We start from the raw sequence: 13836 nt of genomic DNA, 5'->3' as shown, positions 1-13836 counted from the left end.
GGGTCAGAACCGACTCGACGGCACTTAACAACAACAACAAGGAGAATCAAAATATGACCTTGAATATGTCTCATCTAAATTTAGAGATCATCTACAGAACATATTTGATGAATTAGACACTAATAATGGAAAACCGAAAGAGTTGAAGAGATGTGGAATGACACCAAGAACATCATACAGGAAGAAAGCAAAGAGTTGTTAAGAAGACAAAAAAAAAAAAATAGGCAAAGACCAAAATGGATGCAAAAGGAGAGGCTATTAAACTTTCACTCCAGCATAGAGATGCTGAAGCAAATGTAAGGAATAAGGAGGTAAAAGAGCTTAACAGGAATTTTCAAAGATTACCTTGAGAAGACAAAGTCAATTATTATAATGAAATGTGCAAAAATATGGAGTTGGAAAACCAAATGGGAAGAATAAGCTCAGCATTTCCAAGCTGAAAGAACTGGCGGCAAGAATCAAATTTTGACTTGAAATACTGAAGTATTCCTTGGGCTAAATATTGAATGATTCCGAAAGCATCAAAAAAAGATGGTAAGAATACATAGAATCACTGTTCCAAACAGAAATACTTGATGTTCAACTCAAGAGGTAGTATAGGATAAAAAGCCACTGGATCAAGAGATTCTTAAAGATAACATCTAAGACACACTGAAGGCAATGGCAAAGAACAAGTCTCCAGGAATTGATGGAATACAGATTGAAATCTTTCACTGAGCTGAGGCAGCACTGGAGGCACTCACATATCTATGCCAAGAAATTTGGAAGACAGCTACCTGGCCAACTGATTGGAAGAGTTACATATTTACACCCATTACAAAGGGAAGTGAGTTATAGGAATGTGGAAATCATTGAACAATAAAATTATTATCACATGCAAGTAAATTTTTGCTAAAATTATTTAAAAAGAACAGCTGCATCAGTGCATTGAAAGGGAGATGCCAGAGGGTCACTGAAAGCTGGATTCAGATGAGAACATGGAATAATTGATATCGTTGTTGATGTCATATGTATCTTGGCCAAAAGGAGAGAATATCAGAAACATGTCTACATGCACTTTATTGACTATACAAAGTCTTTCCACTGTGTGGATGCTAACAAGCTATGGGCAGCATCACAGAGAATACATATTCAGGAACACTTAATTATTTTCATGTGAAACTTTTACCTAGACCAAGAGGCAGTTGTTCGAACAGAACAAGGGAACACTGAAGGGTTTTAAATCAGTAAATGTGCCATGCATGCATTCTTTCACCATACTTATACAATTTTTATGCTAAATAAATAATGCAGGAACCTGGATCATATGAAGAAGAACATGGCATCAGGATTGGAGGAAGACTCTTCAACAACCTGTTATATGGAGATGATACAACCTTACTGAAAGCAAAGAGGGCTTAAAAGATTTACTGATGAAGAACAAAGATCACAGCCTTCATAATGGGTTGCATCTCAATGTAAAGAAAACAAAAATCCTCACTACTGGGGCAATAAATAATATCACGATAAGCAGGGAAAGCCTGAAGCTATCAAAGACTTCATTTTGCTTGGATCCATCATCAACATTCATGGAAGCAACAGTCAAGAAATCAAACCACAGATTGCATTCTGTAAATCTGCTGCACAAGATCTCTTTAAATGGCACTTAACAACGACAACAACAACAACATATATAGTTGTTAAGTACCATCAAGACAGTTCTTACTCATAGTGACTCTGTATTGGGTTTCCAAGGGGTGGTCAATGGGTTTGAACCAACGACTTTGCAATATTCAGTCCAGTGTTTATCCCTCCATCCCATACCAGGACCCTATATATGTGTGTGCATATATATTAATATATTTATATGTATATAATTTTATTTTCGTATAGTTCATGTTTATATGTATATGTGCACATATAAGATATATTGTGTATATATAAGAAGCTCTGGTAGCATAGTGGTTATGAATCAGGCTGTGAACCGCAAGGTCAGCAGTTCGAAACTACCAGCTGTTCTGTGGGAGAAAGATGAGGCTTTCTGCTTCCGTAAAGATTTACAGCCTTGGAAACCCTGCACAGGGTCGCTATGAGTCAGAACTGACTCCATGGTACTTAACAACAAAAACATAGATGTGTATGTAGATATAATGTTTGTAGATGTATATATAAATGATTATGTATGTGTGTATATAATATATACAGGGTATTGTTAAGTGCCATTGAGTTAACTCTGTTTCATGGTAACCCATTGTGTGCAGAGTAGAATGGTTTCATAGGATGTTGAATCTTTCAGAAAAGATTTTCACACTTCTAAGTGTGTTTGAACTGCCAATATTTCAGCTAGTATTTAAATACTTGATTGTTTCTGTCACAGATGAAAACACATTTTATATGAACATTTGAAAGTTTGCTTTTGGCTGTATCTGAGTTAATAGTGTTGTATAAGCTCTGATTTCCTGGTATTAATAATGTACTATGGTTATTGAAGTTACCATTAAAGGAAAATGGGTGACGGGAACTCTGCTTTTTTGCAAATTATTATGAGCCTTAATTGATTTTAAAATAAAAAGTTATATTTATAAGATAAAAATATGCTTAGGGTATCAATGTGCAGAACTGTGACAAAAGGCACCAGCACTCTTTATTCAGCTGGGTTCAATGATAAATAATGAACACACAAAACTCAGACACGCACAGCTATGGGGTTTATTAATGAAATTGTTGTTGCTATTGTTGTCAAGTGCCATTGAGTCAGTTCCAACTCATAGTGACCCTATGTAGGGTTTCCAAGGAGCAGCTGGTGGGTTTGAACCACTAATGTCGTGGTTACTAATCCAGTGTTTATCCTATAGCTTCACACCAGGACTTAACAGGCTACAATTCTGGGTCAGAAATGCTCAGGGCACAGTTGTGAACAGTCTGGACAGCCTTTCCTGAGCTACGTCTACAGGCAGGCCTTTGTCTACATGAGTCATGTTACAAAACTCTTTTCAGGTTGCTAATAAATGCTCCTGGTGTAGTGCTGTAGGATCAGCACTGGACTGAGAACTACAAAGTTGGAGGTTAAAACTCCCCAGCCACTCCTTGGAAACACTAAGCTGGGTTGCTATAAGTCAGAACCCACTCAACGGCACTTAACATTAACAACAATAAATGCTCACAGAGCACACTCCTTCACCATAAGCCTCACCCTGAAGACAGTTAGCTCTAGCTCCTTATATTACCTATATGGTCATTTAATACATATCAAAGTTCTAGGCTTTTGCATTCACAATGTACTCTGGTAATCACTTACAACTGAGTCATATAATCCAATTAGCATCTTCTCCTACCTTCTCTTACCAAGTCCCAGCAGCACAAAGACTATTGGTAGAATAGTCATATGAAATAATTCTGCTCTACAATAGTAATGTGCACTGTAAATAAAACATTAATAGAATGATTTACATAAATAATTGGTAGTATGTGGTGCTTGTGTGTCAATGAACTGGACTGAAAAGTCGATTTGAACCTAAAGGCCAGTGGTTCAAGTCTACTAACTGCTCCTCGGAAAACCTATATAGGGTTGTTATGAGTAAGGACTGACTCAATGGCACTTAACAACAACAATTTAAGTTAAAAAAATTAATACATTTTTAATGAAAATGTAATACATAAAGCTGACAAATGTATTTTCATTCAAGCTAAGTAATTGTGTTCTTAAGGAATCATATGAAAATTCATGTTAGTTTTTACAATGCCACCCAACTCTGTGCAGAAGAGAAATTTAGATCAGTGCAATGCTTTGCTAACATAATAAGATTACATTTTAATTTATCTTTATAATTACTCTATTCCCTTTGTAATGTTTAATATAAAAATAGGGACTTCCTAGGTTATTTTGTACCTTAAAACTATATTGAAGTATTTGGGAAATAGAATGTGTTTTGTGATCTTATTTTTATGATTCTTTTTATAACTACACTTTGTGTTGTTATGAAATATTCTTATTTCTGTTTCTTCAGCACTTTTTGTTTACTTTCTTACACAGTAACCAATCTTACTACATTTTAAATTTAGGAGATAGAATTTGATTTTTAGAAGAGGTGACGTATTTATGACTTGTTTATTTGTTTTCTAACCAAGTTGGCATTTTTTAAGTTCCTAAAATAATCACTTGGACTTTAAGAGTGAAATTGAAGCACTTCTTTAAGTACATTTTAGAATTAAACCTCACTTGTGAATGAGTATTAAATGGGCTGTTTCCCTAAAATTCTCATCATCTTTGCATCTCACATCAAGTTTTATCTGCAAACTGCTAGTGTTTTAGAAATCATTATTTCATTATCCACTCTCCCCAAAGCTCTTCTGAACACTTAGGCAAACCTTTTTCTTTTAAATCTTTCTTCATTTCCTAAGTCAAAAAGTAAAGACACAAAAACAAGAAGTGACTTTCCTGGAACCATTCTCATTTTCTGCAAGAGTGGGTTATTATAACAGTATGATAGCTCTGTTAGTCTACTCAAAAGAAAGAAAAAGTTGTACAATGGTTGTTGTGCTTATTCTAACCAAAGAAAACAATTATAAATTATTTTTTCCAGGGAAAGACTAATTTTTTGCTGGTGATCCAAGTAATCATGAACAATTAATAGTTTTTTATATAAAGAAGAAAATAAAGACAGTATATAGACCTTTCTGCTCCCGTAAAGATTTACAGCCTCGGAAACCCTGTACAGGGTCGCTATGGGTTGGAACTGACTCGACGGCACTTAACAACAACAACAAGTAGACCTTTAATGAATTTATTCAACAAATATTTGTAAAGCATGAACCTTGACCCAAGCCAACGTATTTTCCAGTACCTCGTATGCATGTGAAAGCTGGACAGTAGATAAGAAGAACCAGAGAATTGATGGATTGTAATTACGGTATTGGTGAAGAATAATTGGAGGTACCAGGGATGGCCAGAAGAATGAATAAATCTGACTTAGAAAAAATAATAATGAATGCCCCTTAAAAGCAAGAATGGTGAGACTTTTGTCTCCTGGACTTTGTTATCAGGTGGGACTAGTCCATGGAGAAGGACATCATGCTTGTTAAAGTAGATGGTAAGAAAAAGACAAAGACCCTCAATGAGATGTATAAAAACAGTGGCTGCAATAATGGACTCAAATAAAGGAAGTGTTATGAGGATGGTACAGGACTGGGCAATGTTTCCTTCTGTTATACATAGGGTGGCTATCACTTGTAACTGTCTCAGCAGTACCTAATAAAAATAGCAACAACAACTCCATTGACACCCTTTTGGACCATTACATTTTATATATTGTAGTTCTTTAATAGTATCCGTATTGCAATGTCTATTTGGTATAAACACATCCACTTAGAGTTAATTTATTCTTTAACCATTATTTATAGTATATGAGGCATACAAGGACAAATAATCTAGTAAACGAAAGTGTAAGATTTTTTGCATTAGACTGCTTGCATTTAAGTTCCTCCTGGGTCACTTACTTATTGGTTGACCTTGGTCATTTTTATTTTTAATTACCTGTCCTTCAATTTATTCATCTGTAAAATTGGTCCACCAGCACCAAACTCAACCAATCTCAGAATAATGAAGTTTATTTCTTACTTGTATAGTTGAAGACAGCCAGATTCTCATTTCTACTCATCAGACCCACTCAAACTTGAAATATTATCCAGCAATTTAGAATATGATTCAAATTTCTTCCCCAGAATATTCCTCAATTGGGAAGTCTACCAACATGCTTTTGCTTGACTCAAAGTTTATAATAAACAAACCATTATCCACATGTAATGGGCACAATATTAAAAGAATAAAACATATGGGGTTCCATAAAATAATCCTATATATAAAATTAAGTTTTTATCTTTTCAGAGAGTAAAGTTCAAATTCAACAAGTTATTTTTACAGGAAAACCATTTGAATGACTTTTTAGATATACAAGCATTAACCAAACCCTCTTTTAGAATTAGATAATGGAAATTGATTGCTTTCAATAGTGAAGGAGTGGAAAAAGTTGAAAAAGAAGGAGCAGGCAGAGAAGGAGGAGAGGAAGAAACAGAAGAAGCATGTCTTTGGGAGACCAGCCACATTAGACATAACTGCAGGAAAGACAAAGACAGAGATTATAGTGTGGTGACTGATATTGTGTCTACTCTGAACAGTCTTTGGATCCGGACATTTTTCTTTTTCAGAATGGGACTATGTAGTTAATGAAATGCTTTTCATGCACTATGTGGTTAATATGGACCTATGGTGAGAAATAGAAATGCACATAACTCTCTGAATGAAGGGCCTTATGTGATCCCAGGCATAAATTGAGTTGTTTTGGAACCCAGCACTTCTTGGGCACCTAAATTAGAAGTTTAGAGACGCTGTCTGGCCTTTAACAAAGTGCATCCTCAGTAATGTGCCTGCTTAGGCCTTAATGATCAATTATAGTATCTAAGGAATTGTTGAAAGAATATATAATAAAATGTATCCTAATGAGCTAGAGAATCAAGGTATTTTGACTCACTAAAGAACTATTTTTGCTGAACACAAATTGTGCTTATGAGGATTGAGCAGCAATAGCTGTGGAATGTGAAACAACTAGATCCAGAATAACTTCAGTCTGTTTCTTGTTGTTATTGTTGTTAAGTGCCGTTCAGTCAGTTCCAACTCACGGTAACCCTGTATAGGCTTTCCAAGGAGCTGCAGATGGGTTTTAACAACTGACCTTCATATTAGTTGTCCAATGCTTATCCTTAGAGCACCACACCAGGAATCCCCATCTCCTTGCATCCCCAGGAACTTTCCTCACAAACTCTGAAGCAAAACCCTCTCACTCATCTCAGAGTTGTCCCTCTATTCTAGTCTCTTTCAATTTCCATTGCAGTTTTATTTGAGGGCACTTTCTGTTTTCATCAGTCTCAAGCTAGGTCAGGACCACTTTGCAAATCCCATAAGATGTTTTTATTTTCATTCCAGGCACACAAGTCTGGAAGGATCTTGGATTCTTTAAGCCAACATGTTTACCTTTATCCAAAAACTGAATAACCATTTAGATAAGTCATTGTTAAATGCAAGCAAAGGCACTTTTAACATTGCAATGGTTAATGTTATGTGTCATTGTAGCTAGGCCATGATTCCCTGTATGACAAAGCATATCTCATCTTGTGATGTAATGTAATTCTTCTTTATTATGTGATATTATTTAACTATTCTCCAATTTCTGTGTTGTAAATTGTATCATATCTATGTTATGATAACATCAAGAGAAAAGATTGAAGTTTTAAAGAATTTCATTTTATTTGGATCCAAAATCAACACTCATAGGAAGCAACAGGCAAGAAATCAAGTGACAGAAATTTCCAGAAAGATGGTGGCCTATGCAGAAATGCTTCATAAACCCACTAAAATAAAGACATGGAACATCAACTGAAATAAGTGCAGATGATAGCCCTGGGATCATGAGCTTCAAATGAAGGAATAGAGTAGTAGATTGAATGCTTACTTTGAGAAAAAGCTTAACAGATGCAGCAAAAAGAGACAAATATGTGGACTGTGTCAGCTAATCAGACACAGCATGGCTATCTTGAACTTTTGCTAACAACTTTGGAAGCTGACGATAGCTTGGCAGCACAGAGTAACTTTAGTGACTGTTGGCAAGAAAGGTGCAATTTTTTTTTTTTTTCATGTTCCCTATATTTCCCTAAGGAGCTCTGGTAGCATAGTGGTTATGAATCGGGCTGCAAGCCACAAGGTCAGCAGTTCAAAGCTACCAGCTGTTTGTGGGAGAAAGAAGAGGATTTCTGCTCCTTTAAAGATTTACAGCCTCGGAAACCCTGTACAGGGTCGCTATGAATCGGTTCTGACTCCACGGCACATAACCACCACTACCACATATTTTCCTAGTGACTAAAGACATGGCTAGCCCCTACCCCAATCCACCCCCAGTGAAGCTCCAGCTCTCTGGGTTGTACGAGATGCCAAGTGAAGAGCTGCACAGTTATGAGCCACTTCCATTGTGAGTCAGTGCTATCTGTACTAACCTTGGTGCCTGAATTCAGGTGAGCCCTGTTCCAGACCTTGGTGAGCCCTGGATTAGTGGGAACTTTCATGGCAGGTTGCCCCCAATGTCATCTGGGCTGGACAAACTCTGATCCCATATGCTTTGGAGTCTGCATGAACTACTTCCAGATTTAGTGTCCAGAACAGATAACACCTAGGTGTATAATGAGCCCATCTATGGTTGGAAGTATGGTCTCATCCCTTGCACAGCCACCATATGAGCTCCTTGGCTGGCAGGAGCACACCAGAGTTTTCTCCTCTTTAGTTCTGACACCTGACCTGGTGTTTTCTTTGCATTGTTCTTATTTGTTTATTCTTTCTTCTCCTTTTTACTCTCTTTCCCTTCCCTTGCTTTTTATCCTTTCTATCTCTTCTTGTGTTTTTTCATTTTTCCTTCTGTTTCTCTTTCCCCCTGCTTCTTTTCCTTCCTTTCTCTCTTTCTTTTTATCCTTTGCTCTTAGTTTTTCTTTACTACTCTCTGATCTTTTTATCTTTTCTTCATCTTTCTTCTTAATTGTTCTTAGTGTTTTTTTTTTTCTTTGCATTTTCTTTTCCTAGTTTTTGTTTATTTGTGTGACTTTCTCTTTTTAGTTTTGATTACTGTATTATTTGCCTAGGTGTTGTTGCTTTTCTTCTTTTTTCTATTTAAATTTCACTTTTGTGTTTGTATTTATGTTTCCTCTTCTTGCTTCATCTAAAGGGGGACAACAACTGTGCCAATATAGTCCAGCCACAATGTTAGCCTCTGTGGTCCCGTGTACTAGGTATGAGCCAACACCAGCTGCTATACAGCTGATCAACTATAGCTAACATCAGCAAAAGTCAACCTAAATTGGACCATGAATGGCTAATAGAGATTTGCATGCATTATTTCATTTTCTAATCATACCCACCAGGAGACAATTGGTCCATACCTAAAACATATCAACATACAATGATGAATTAAATACAAACTCAATGAAACCAAAATGTCTTAGAGGCAACAGACAATTTCTGTTAACACAAACCTGGAAGAGTGCTCAAAAAGTGATGAAGGTTCAGTCACAAAAATGTTTTTAAGGAAAAAAAGGCATTGGAACTATGTGAAAAAGAATTTTTTAAAGTGATGTTTAGGTACTTTCAATGGACAGAGATAAGGAACAAGGAAAGCAAAGGGGAATTCAGGAAAACTCCACAGGAACAAATGAACAAAATAAATGTAAGACTGATGGTGGCGGTGTAGGTTCTGAATCATAGCAACCCTGCATAGGGTTTTCAAGCTGTAAATCTTTATGGGAACAGAAAGCCTCATCTTTCTCCCATGGAATGACTGGTAATTTGGAATTTCTGACCTTGAGGTTAGCAGCCAAACTTGTAGCCACTATGCTGCCTGAGTATACAAATACCAAGTCTACAAATAGAAATACAAAAGAATAATACTAAGATTTCAGAATGCCTCTTCGAAGCAAAGATGGTGACACTTCATCTCACATACTTTGGACATGTTATCAGAAGATATCAATTTCTCAAATAGGACATCATGCTTGGTAAAGAGTAAGGTCAGTAAAAAAGAAGACCCTTACTGAGATGGATTGACAAGGTAGCTGAAACAATAGGCTCAAGAATAATAACAATTGTGAGGGTGGCACAAAACCAGACAATGTTTCAATCTGTTGTGCATAGGGTCACTATGAGTCTGAGGTGACTTGCTAGTATCTAACAATAATATGTTACTAAGGCAGGATTATGGTGGGGGTATATCTTGACTTTCATCCTTACAAAAGATGCACATTTATTAAAATCTCACCCTTACTCTTACAAATTTGTTAATGTATATACAAATTTGATACATTAGATACTAAAGACTGAAAACCTAAAGAGTTGTGGATGAAATCAAGAGCATCATTCAGGAAGAAAGCAAAAGGTCATTAACAGACAAGAAAGATGGAAAAGACCAAAATGGATGTTTGTAGAGACTATGAAACTTGTTCTCCAGCAAAGAAATAATGAAAATGGGAGAAATCAGGAGGTAGTAGAGCTGGATAGAACATTTAAAAGGGCAGCTTGAATAGACAAAGTAAAACATTACAATGAAATGTGCAAACACTGGGAGCTAAAAATCAAAAGGAAAAACATACTCAGTATTTCTGAAACTTAAAGAACATAAGAAAAAAAGTTAAGCCTCAATTTGCAATACTGAAGGATTCTATGGGCAAAATATTGAATGATATAGAAGAAATCAAGCGAAGATGGGAATGAATACATAGATTCTCAGTAACAAAAAGAAATGGTCATTGTTCAATCATATCAAGAGGTAGCATACAGTCAGGAGTCAATGGTAATGAAGGAAGTAGTCCAAAGTACACTGAAGGCATTAGAAAAGAACAAGGATCCAGGAATTGATGGAAAACCAATTGAAATCTTTCAACAAATTGAAGGAGCACTGGAGAACTCACTCATCTATGCCAAGATATTTGGCAGGTAGCTATAGTTGACTACATGGTCAACTGATTGGAAGATTCCATATTTGTACCCAATTCAAAGAGAGGTGACCCAACAGAATGGGGAATCACTGTAAAATATAATTAATATTGCAAGCAAGTAAAAATTTGCTAAAGATCATTCAATAACAACCGCAACCGTACATTGGCAGGGAACTGCTAGAGCTTCAGGCTAGATTCAGATGGTGATATGGAACAAAGGGTATCATTGTTGACATCAGATAGATCTTGGCTGAAATCAGAGAATACCAGAAAGATGGTTACCTGTACTTTATTGACTAAGCAAAGTCTTTCTATTGTGTAGATAATGGCAAGTTATGGACAAAATTGCAGAGAATAAACATTCTGGAGCACTTAATTATACTCATGAGGAATCCATTCATAGATCAAGAGACACTCTTTCAAACAGAATAAAGGGACAGTGAATGGTTCAAAATCAGGAAAGGTCTGTGTCAGAGTTGTTTTCTTTCAATTTGTATGCTGAGCAAAAAATCTGAGAAGCTAGATTATATGACGGAGAATGGGACATTAGGATTGGTGGAAGACTAACAATCTGCAATATGCAGATGATACAACTTTGCTTGCTGAAAATGAAGAGGACTTAAAATACTTACTGATGAATATCAAAGACCACAGTTTTCCACATGGGTTGTACTTCAATATAGAAGAAACAAAAATCCTCACCAAAGGACTAATAAATAATATCAAATAGATGGAGAAAACATTGATGATGTCAAAGATTTTATTCTGCTCAGATCAACCATCAACAATCAAGAAAGCAACAGTCAAAACATCAAGCAATGTATTGCATTACATAAATTTGCTACACAAGGTCTCTTTAAAGTGTTCAAGAGCAAAGATGTCAATTTGAGGACAAAAGTAATCCTGACCAAAGTCATGATACTTTCAATAGTCTCAAATGCATGTAAAAGTTGGACAATGAATAAGGGAAACCACAGAATTGATTTTAGTATTTTAGTTATGGTGTTAGAGGAGAATATTAAAAGTACCATGGACTGCCAGAATAACAAATAAATCTGTGTTGGAAGAAGTACAGTCAGAAAGTTCCTTAGAAGCTAGAATAGCTAGACTTCGTCTCTCATATTTCAGATATAAGAACTTCATGCTTGGTAAAAGTGGAAGGTCAGCAAAAAAGAGGTAGAGTCCCAATGAGTTGGATTGGTTCAGTGGCACAAATAATGACCTCAAGCATAGCAAAGATTGTGAGGTTGGTTCAGGACCAGGCAGTGTTTCATTCTGCTATGCGCAAGGTCACTACGAGCTGTTAATGTGTTCAAGTCACCTAACATCATATCATGGAGTCAGATCTGACTCAAAGCAACCCTGTATAGGGTTTCTGAGGAGCGGCTGGTGAGTTTGAACTGCCTACCTTGCAGTTCAAACAGACCACACTTCAGGGGCAAAAAAAGAAAAAAAAAGATGAGGCCATCTGTTCCAGCAAAGATTTCAAGCTTCAGATACCCTATATAGGTCAGAAATGAATCCACAGCACTTAACAACAACAGTTCACACACACACACACACACACACACACAGACAGAGTCTTGGTGTGGCATTCTGGGTTAATGTGCCAGATTGCAAAGCCTTTTGAATTTCAAGATAGGCTGTTCAAGCTCATCAGAAGCACCTTGGAAACCCTATACAGCGTCACTATTGGTCAGAACTGATTTGACAGCGTTTATAAACATCAAAAACATATACATACATTGTGTATGTCTCTCTCTCTCTCTCTCTCTCTCTCTCTCTCTCTCTATATATATATATATATATATATATATATATATATATATATATATATATATATATATATATATATATATATATATATATATATATATTCCTCACTGGTTCTCTCTAGGGAACCCAGTGCTAGACAAGTAACTTTTATTCCAAGTGCCCACAGACTTTAATTTGAGCTCTGTTATTTCTTATCTCTGACTGAGTACGCATACACCAAATTAATTGAACTTCATTTGTTCTACATAAAAGCTGGTGAGTCAATCTTCAGGACACTAATATAGTAGTAATTTTTCGTTTGTATTCAGAGTCAAAGTAGAAATTCTGAGAACTAAAAAGACAGAAGTGATCAAACAGATTCCATTTACTTTTCACCTTTATTTAGGTGACTGGCCATTATGATACTGTGTATTGTGAATTAAATAAAACTTGGCACTGCATCTGAGAAAACAGTCACCAATACTAAAAATAAAATTAAAATGCCCAGGAGCTTTGAAGAGGAAAAGGAAGTTTGACTCTATGAAGAATCTGTGGAATCCTGCGTTGTGAATTCTACTTCCATAACACACAAGCAGTGAGATCCTGCGCCATCAAAATTTTCTTGAGAAATTATCCTATTAATGGTAAGTCTCCCAGATGTGAAATTTGTTTCTTTTTAATTAATCAACAACATAAAGAAAAACTGAGGAAGGGGAAAATGCCATATAAAATATTGAGTGTTTTCCTTATTTAAATTGTTCATTACATCTGCTTAATAGAAATATGCCTGCTCATTTTAAAATTTATTTAAGATGCTACATTAGCAATAATTTGTAAAAAGTGTTTCAGTCAACAAATTCTAAGTAATTTTGAAAAGATTTAATGAAGTACCAATTGAATATTAAAGTGTTCTGTGGGTTGTTTCAGTTTGCAACTAAAGTTATTCTTATTTCAAAATGATATTCTATTCTCTGTACAGGTAAAATGTAATGCATGAATACATGTATTATGTAATTTCAATTAATAGCTTTAAGCTCAGTAACTTTCATTAAAAATGTGCTAAGGGCCCGTAGTGCCCTGCGAGGCCGTCAGGAACTTCCGCTTCGGCAGATGCCTTAATAAAATGGCTGGTCTCGTTTTGATAACAGTAATATCTCGTTGAAAGTTTGGAAATTACAAATGAAAAAGATTGAAGTTGCATCCACAATCTTCGAGCCTGGGTCAATTTCATGTTAGTGTGGTTATTCTCTGACCCGTGCTAGATATAAGAGGGAATGGAAATAATGTGCCGTGAATTTGGTTAGCAAAGGAGCTTTTCTGGAATAGCCATGGAGCAAGCAAACATGGGCTTGAAAAGATGGACTGATGAGTCCAGGCCTAACAGGTGAGAAATTGAGATAACAGGAGATGGAGTCCAGAGGGAGAAAGTGAAGTTATGGAGGACAAACAAACAGGTGCAGTGACGGGGAGGGAAAAACGGAAATTATGGGAAGTAATAGTCCTGTGGTAAAGCTCTGGTGGCGAAGTGATTAGGAGTCAGGCTGCTAACTTCAAGTTCAGCAGTTTCAATCTATCAGT

At 36.1% G+C, this 13836-nt stretch overlaps 1 pseudogene; it reads left to right on the top strand.

Annotated features, from left to right (window-relative positions):
* The window catches only part of LOC102816275, a 104997-nt pseudogene extending 91620 nt beyond the window's left edge, over positions 1-13377 (top strand).
* Positions 13378-13836: the final 459 nt, after the last annotated feature.

Source organism: Chrysochloris asiatica, unplaced genomic scaffold (assembly GCF_000296735.1).
Source record: "Chrysochloris asiatica unplaced genomic scaffold, ChrAsi1.0 scaffold00011, whole genome shotgun sequence".
Lineage (NCBI taxonomy): Eukaryota > Metazoa > Chordata > Mammalia > Afrosoricida > Chrysochloridae > Chrysochloris > Chrysochloris asiatica.
This window is presented reverse-complemented; position numbering and strand designations above follow the sequence as displayed.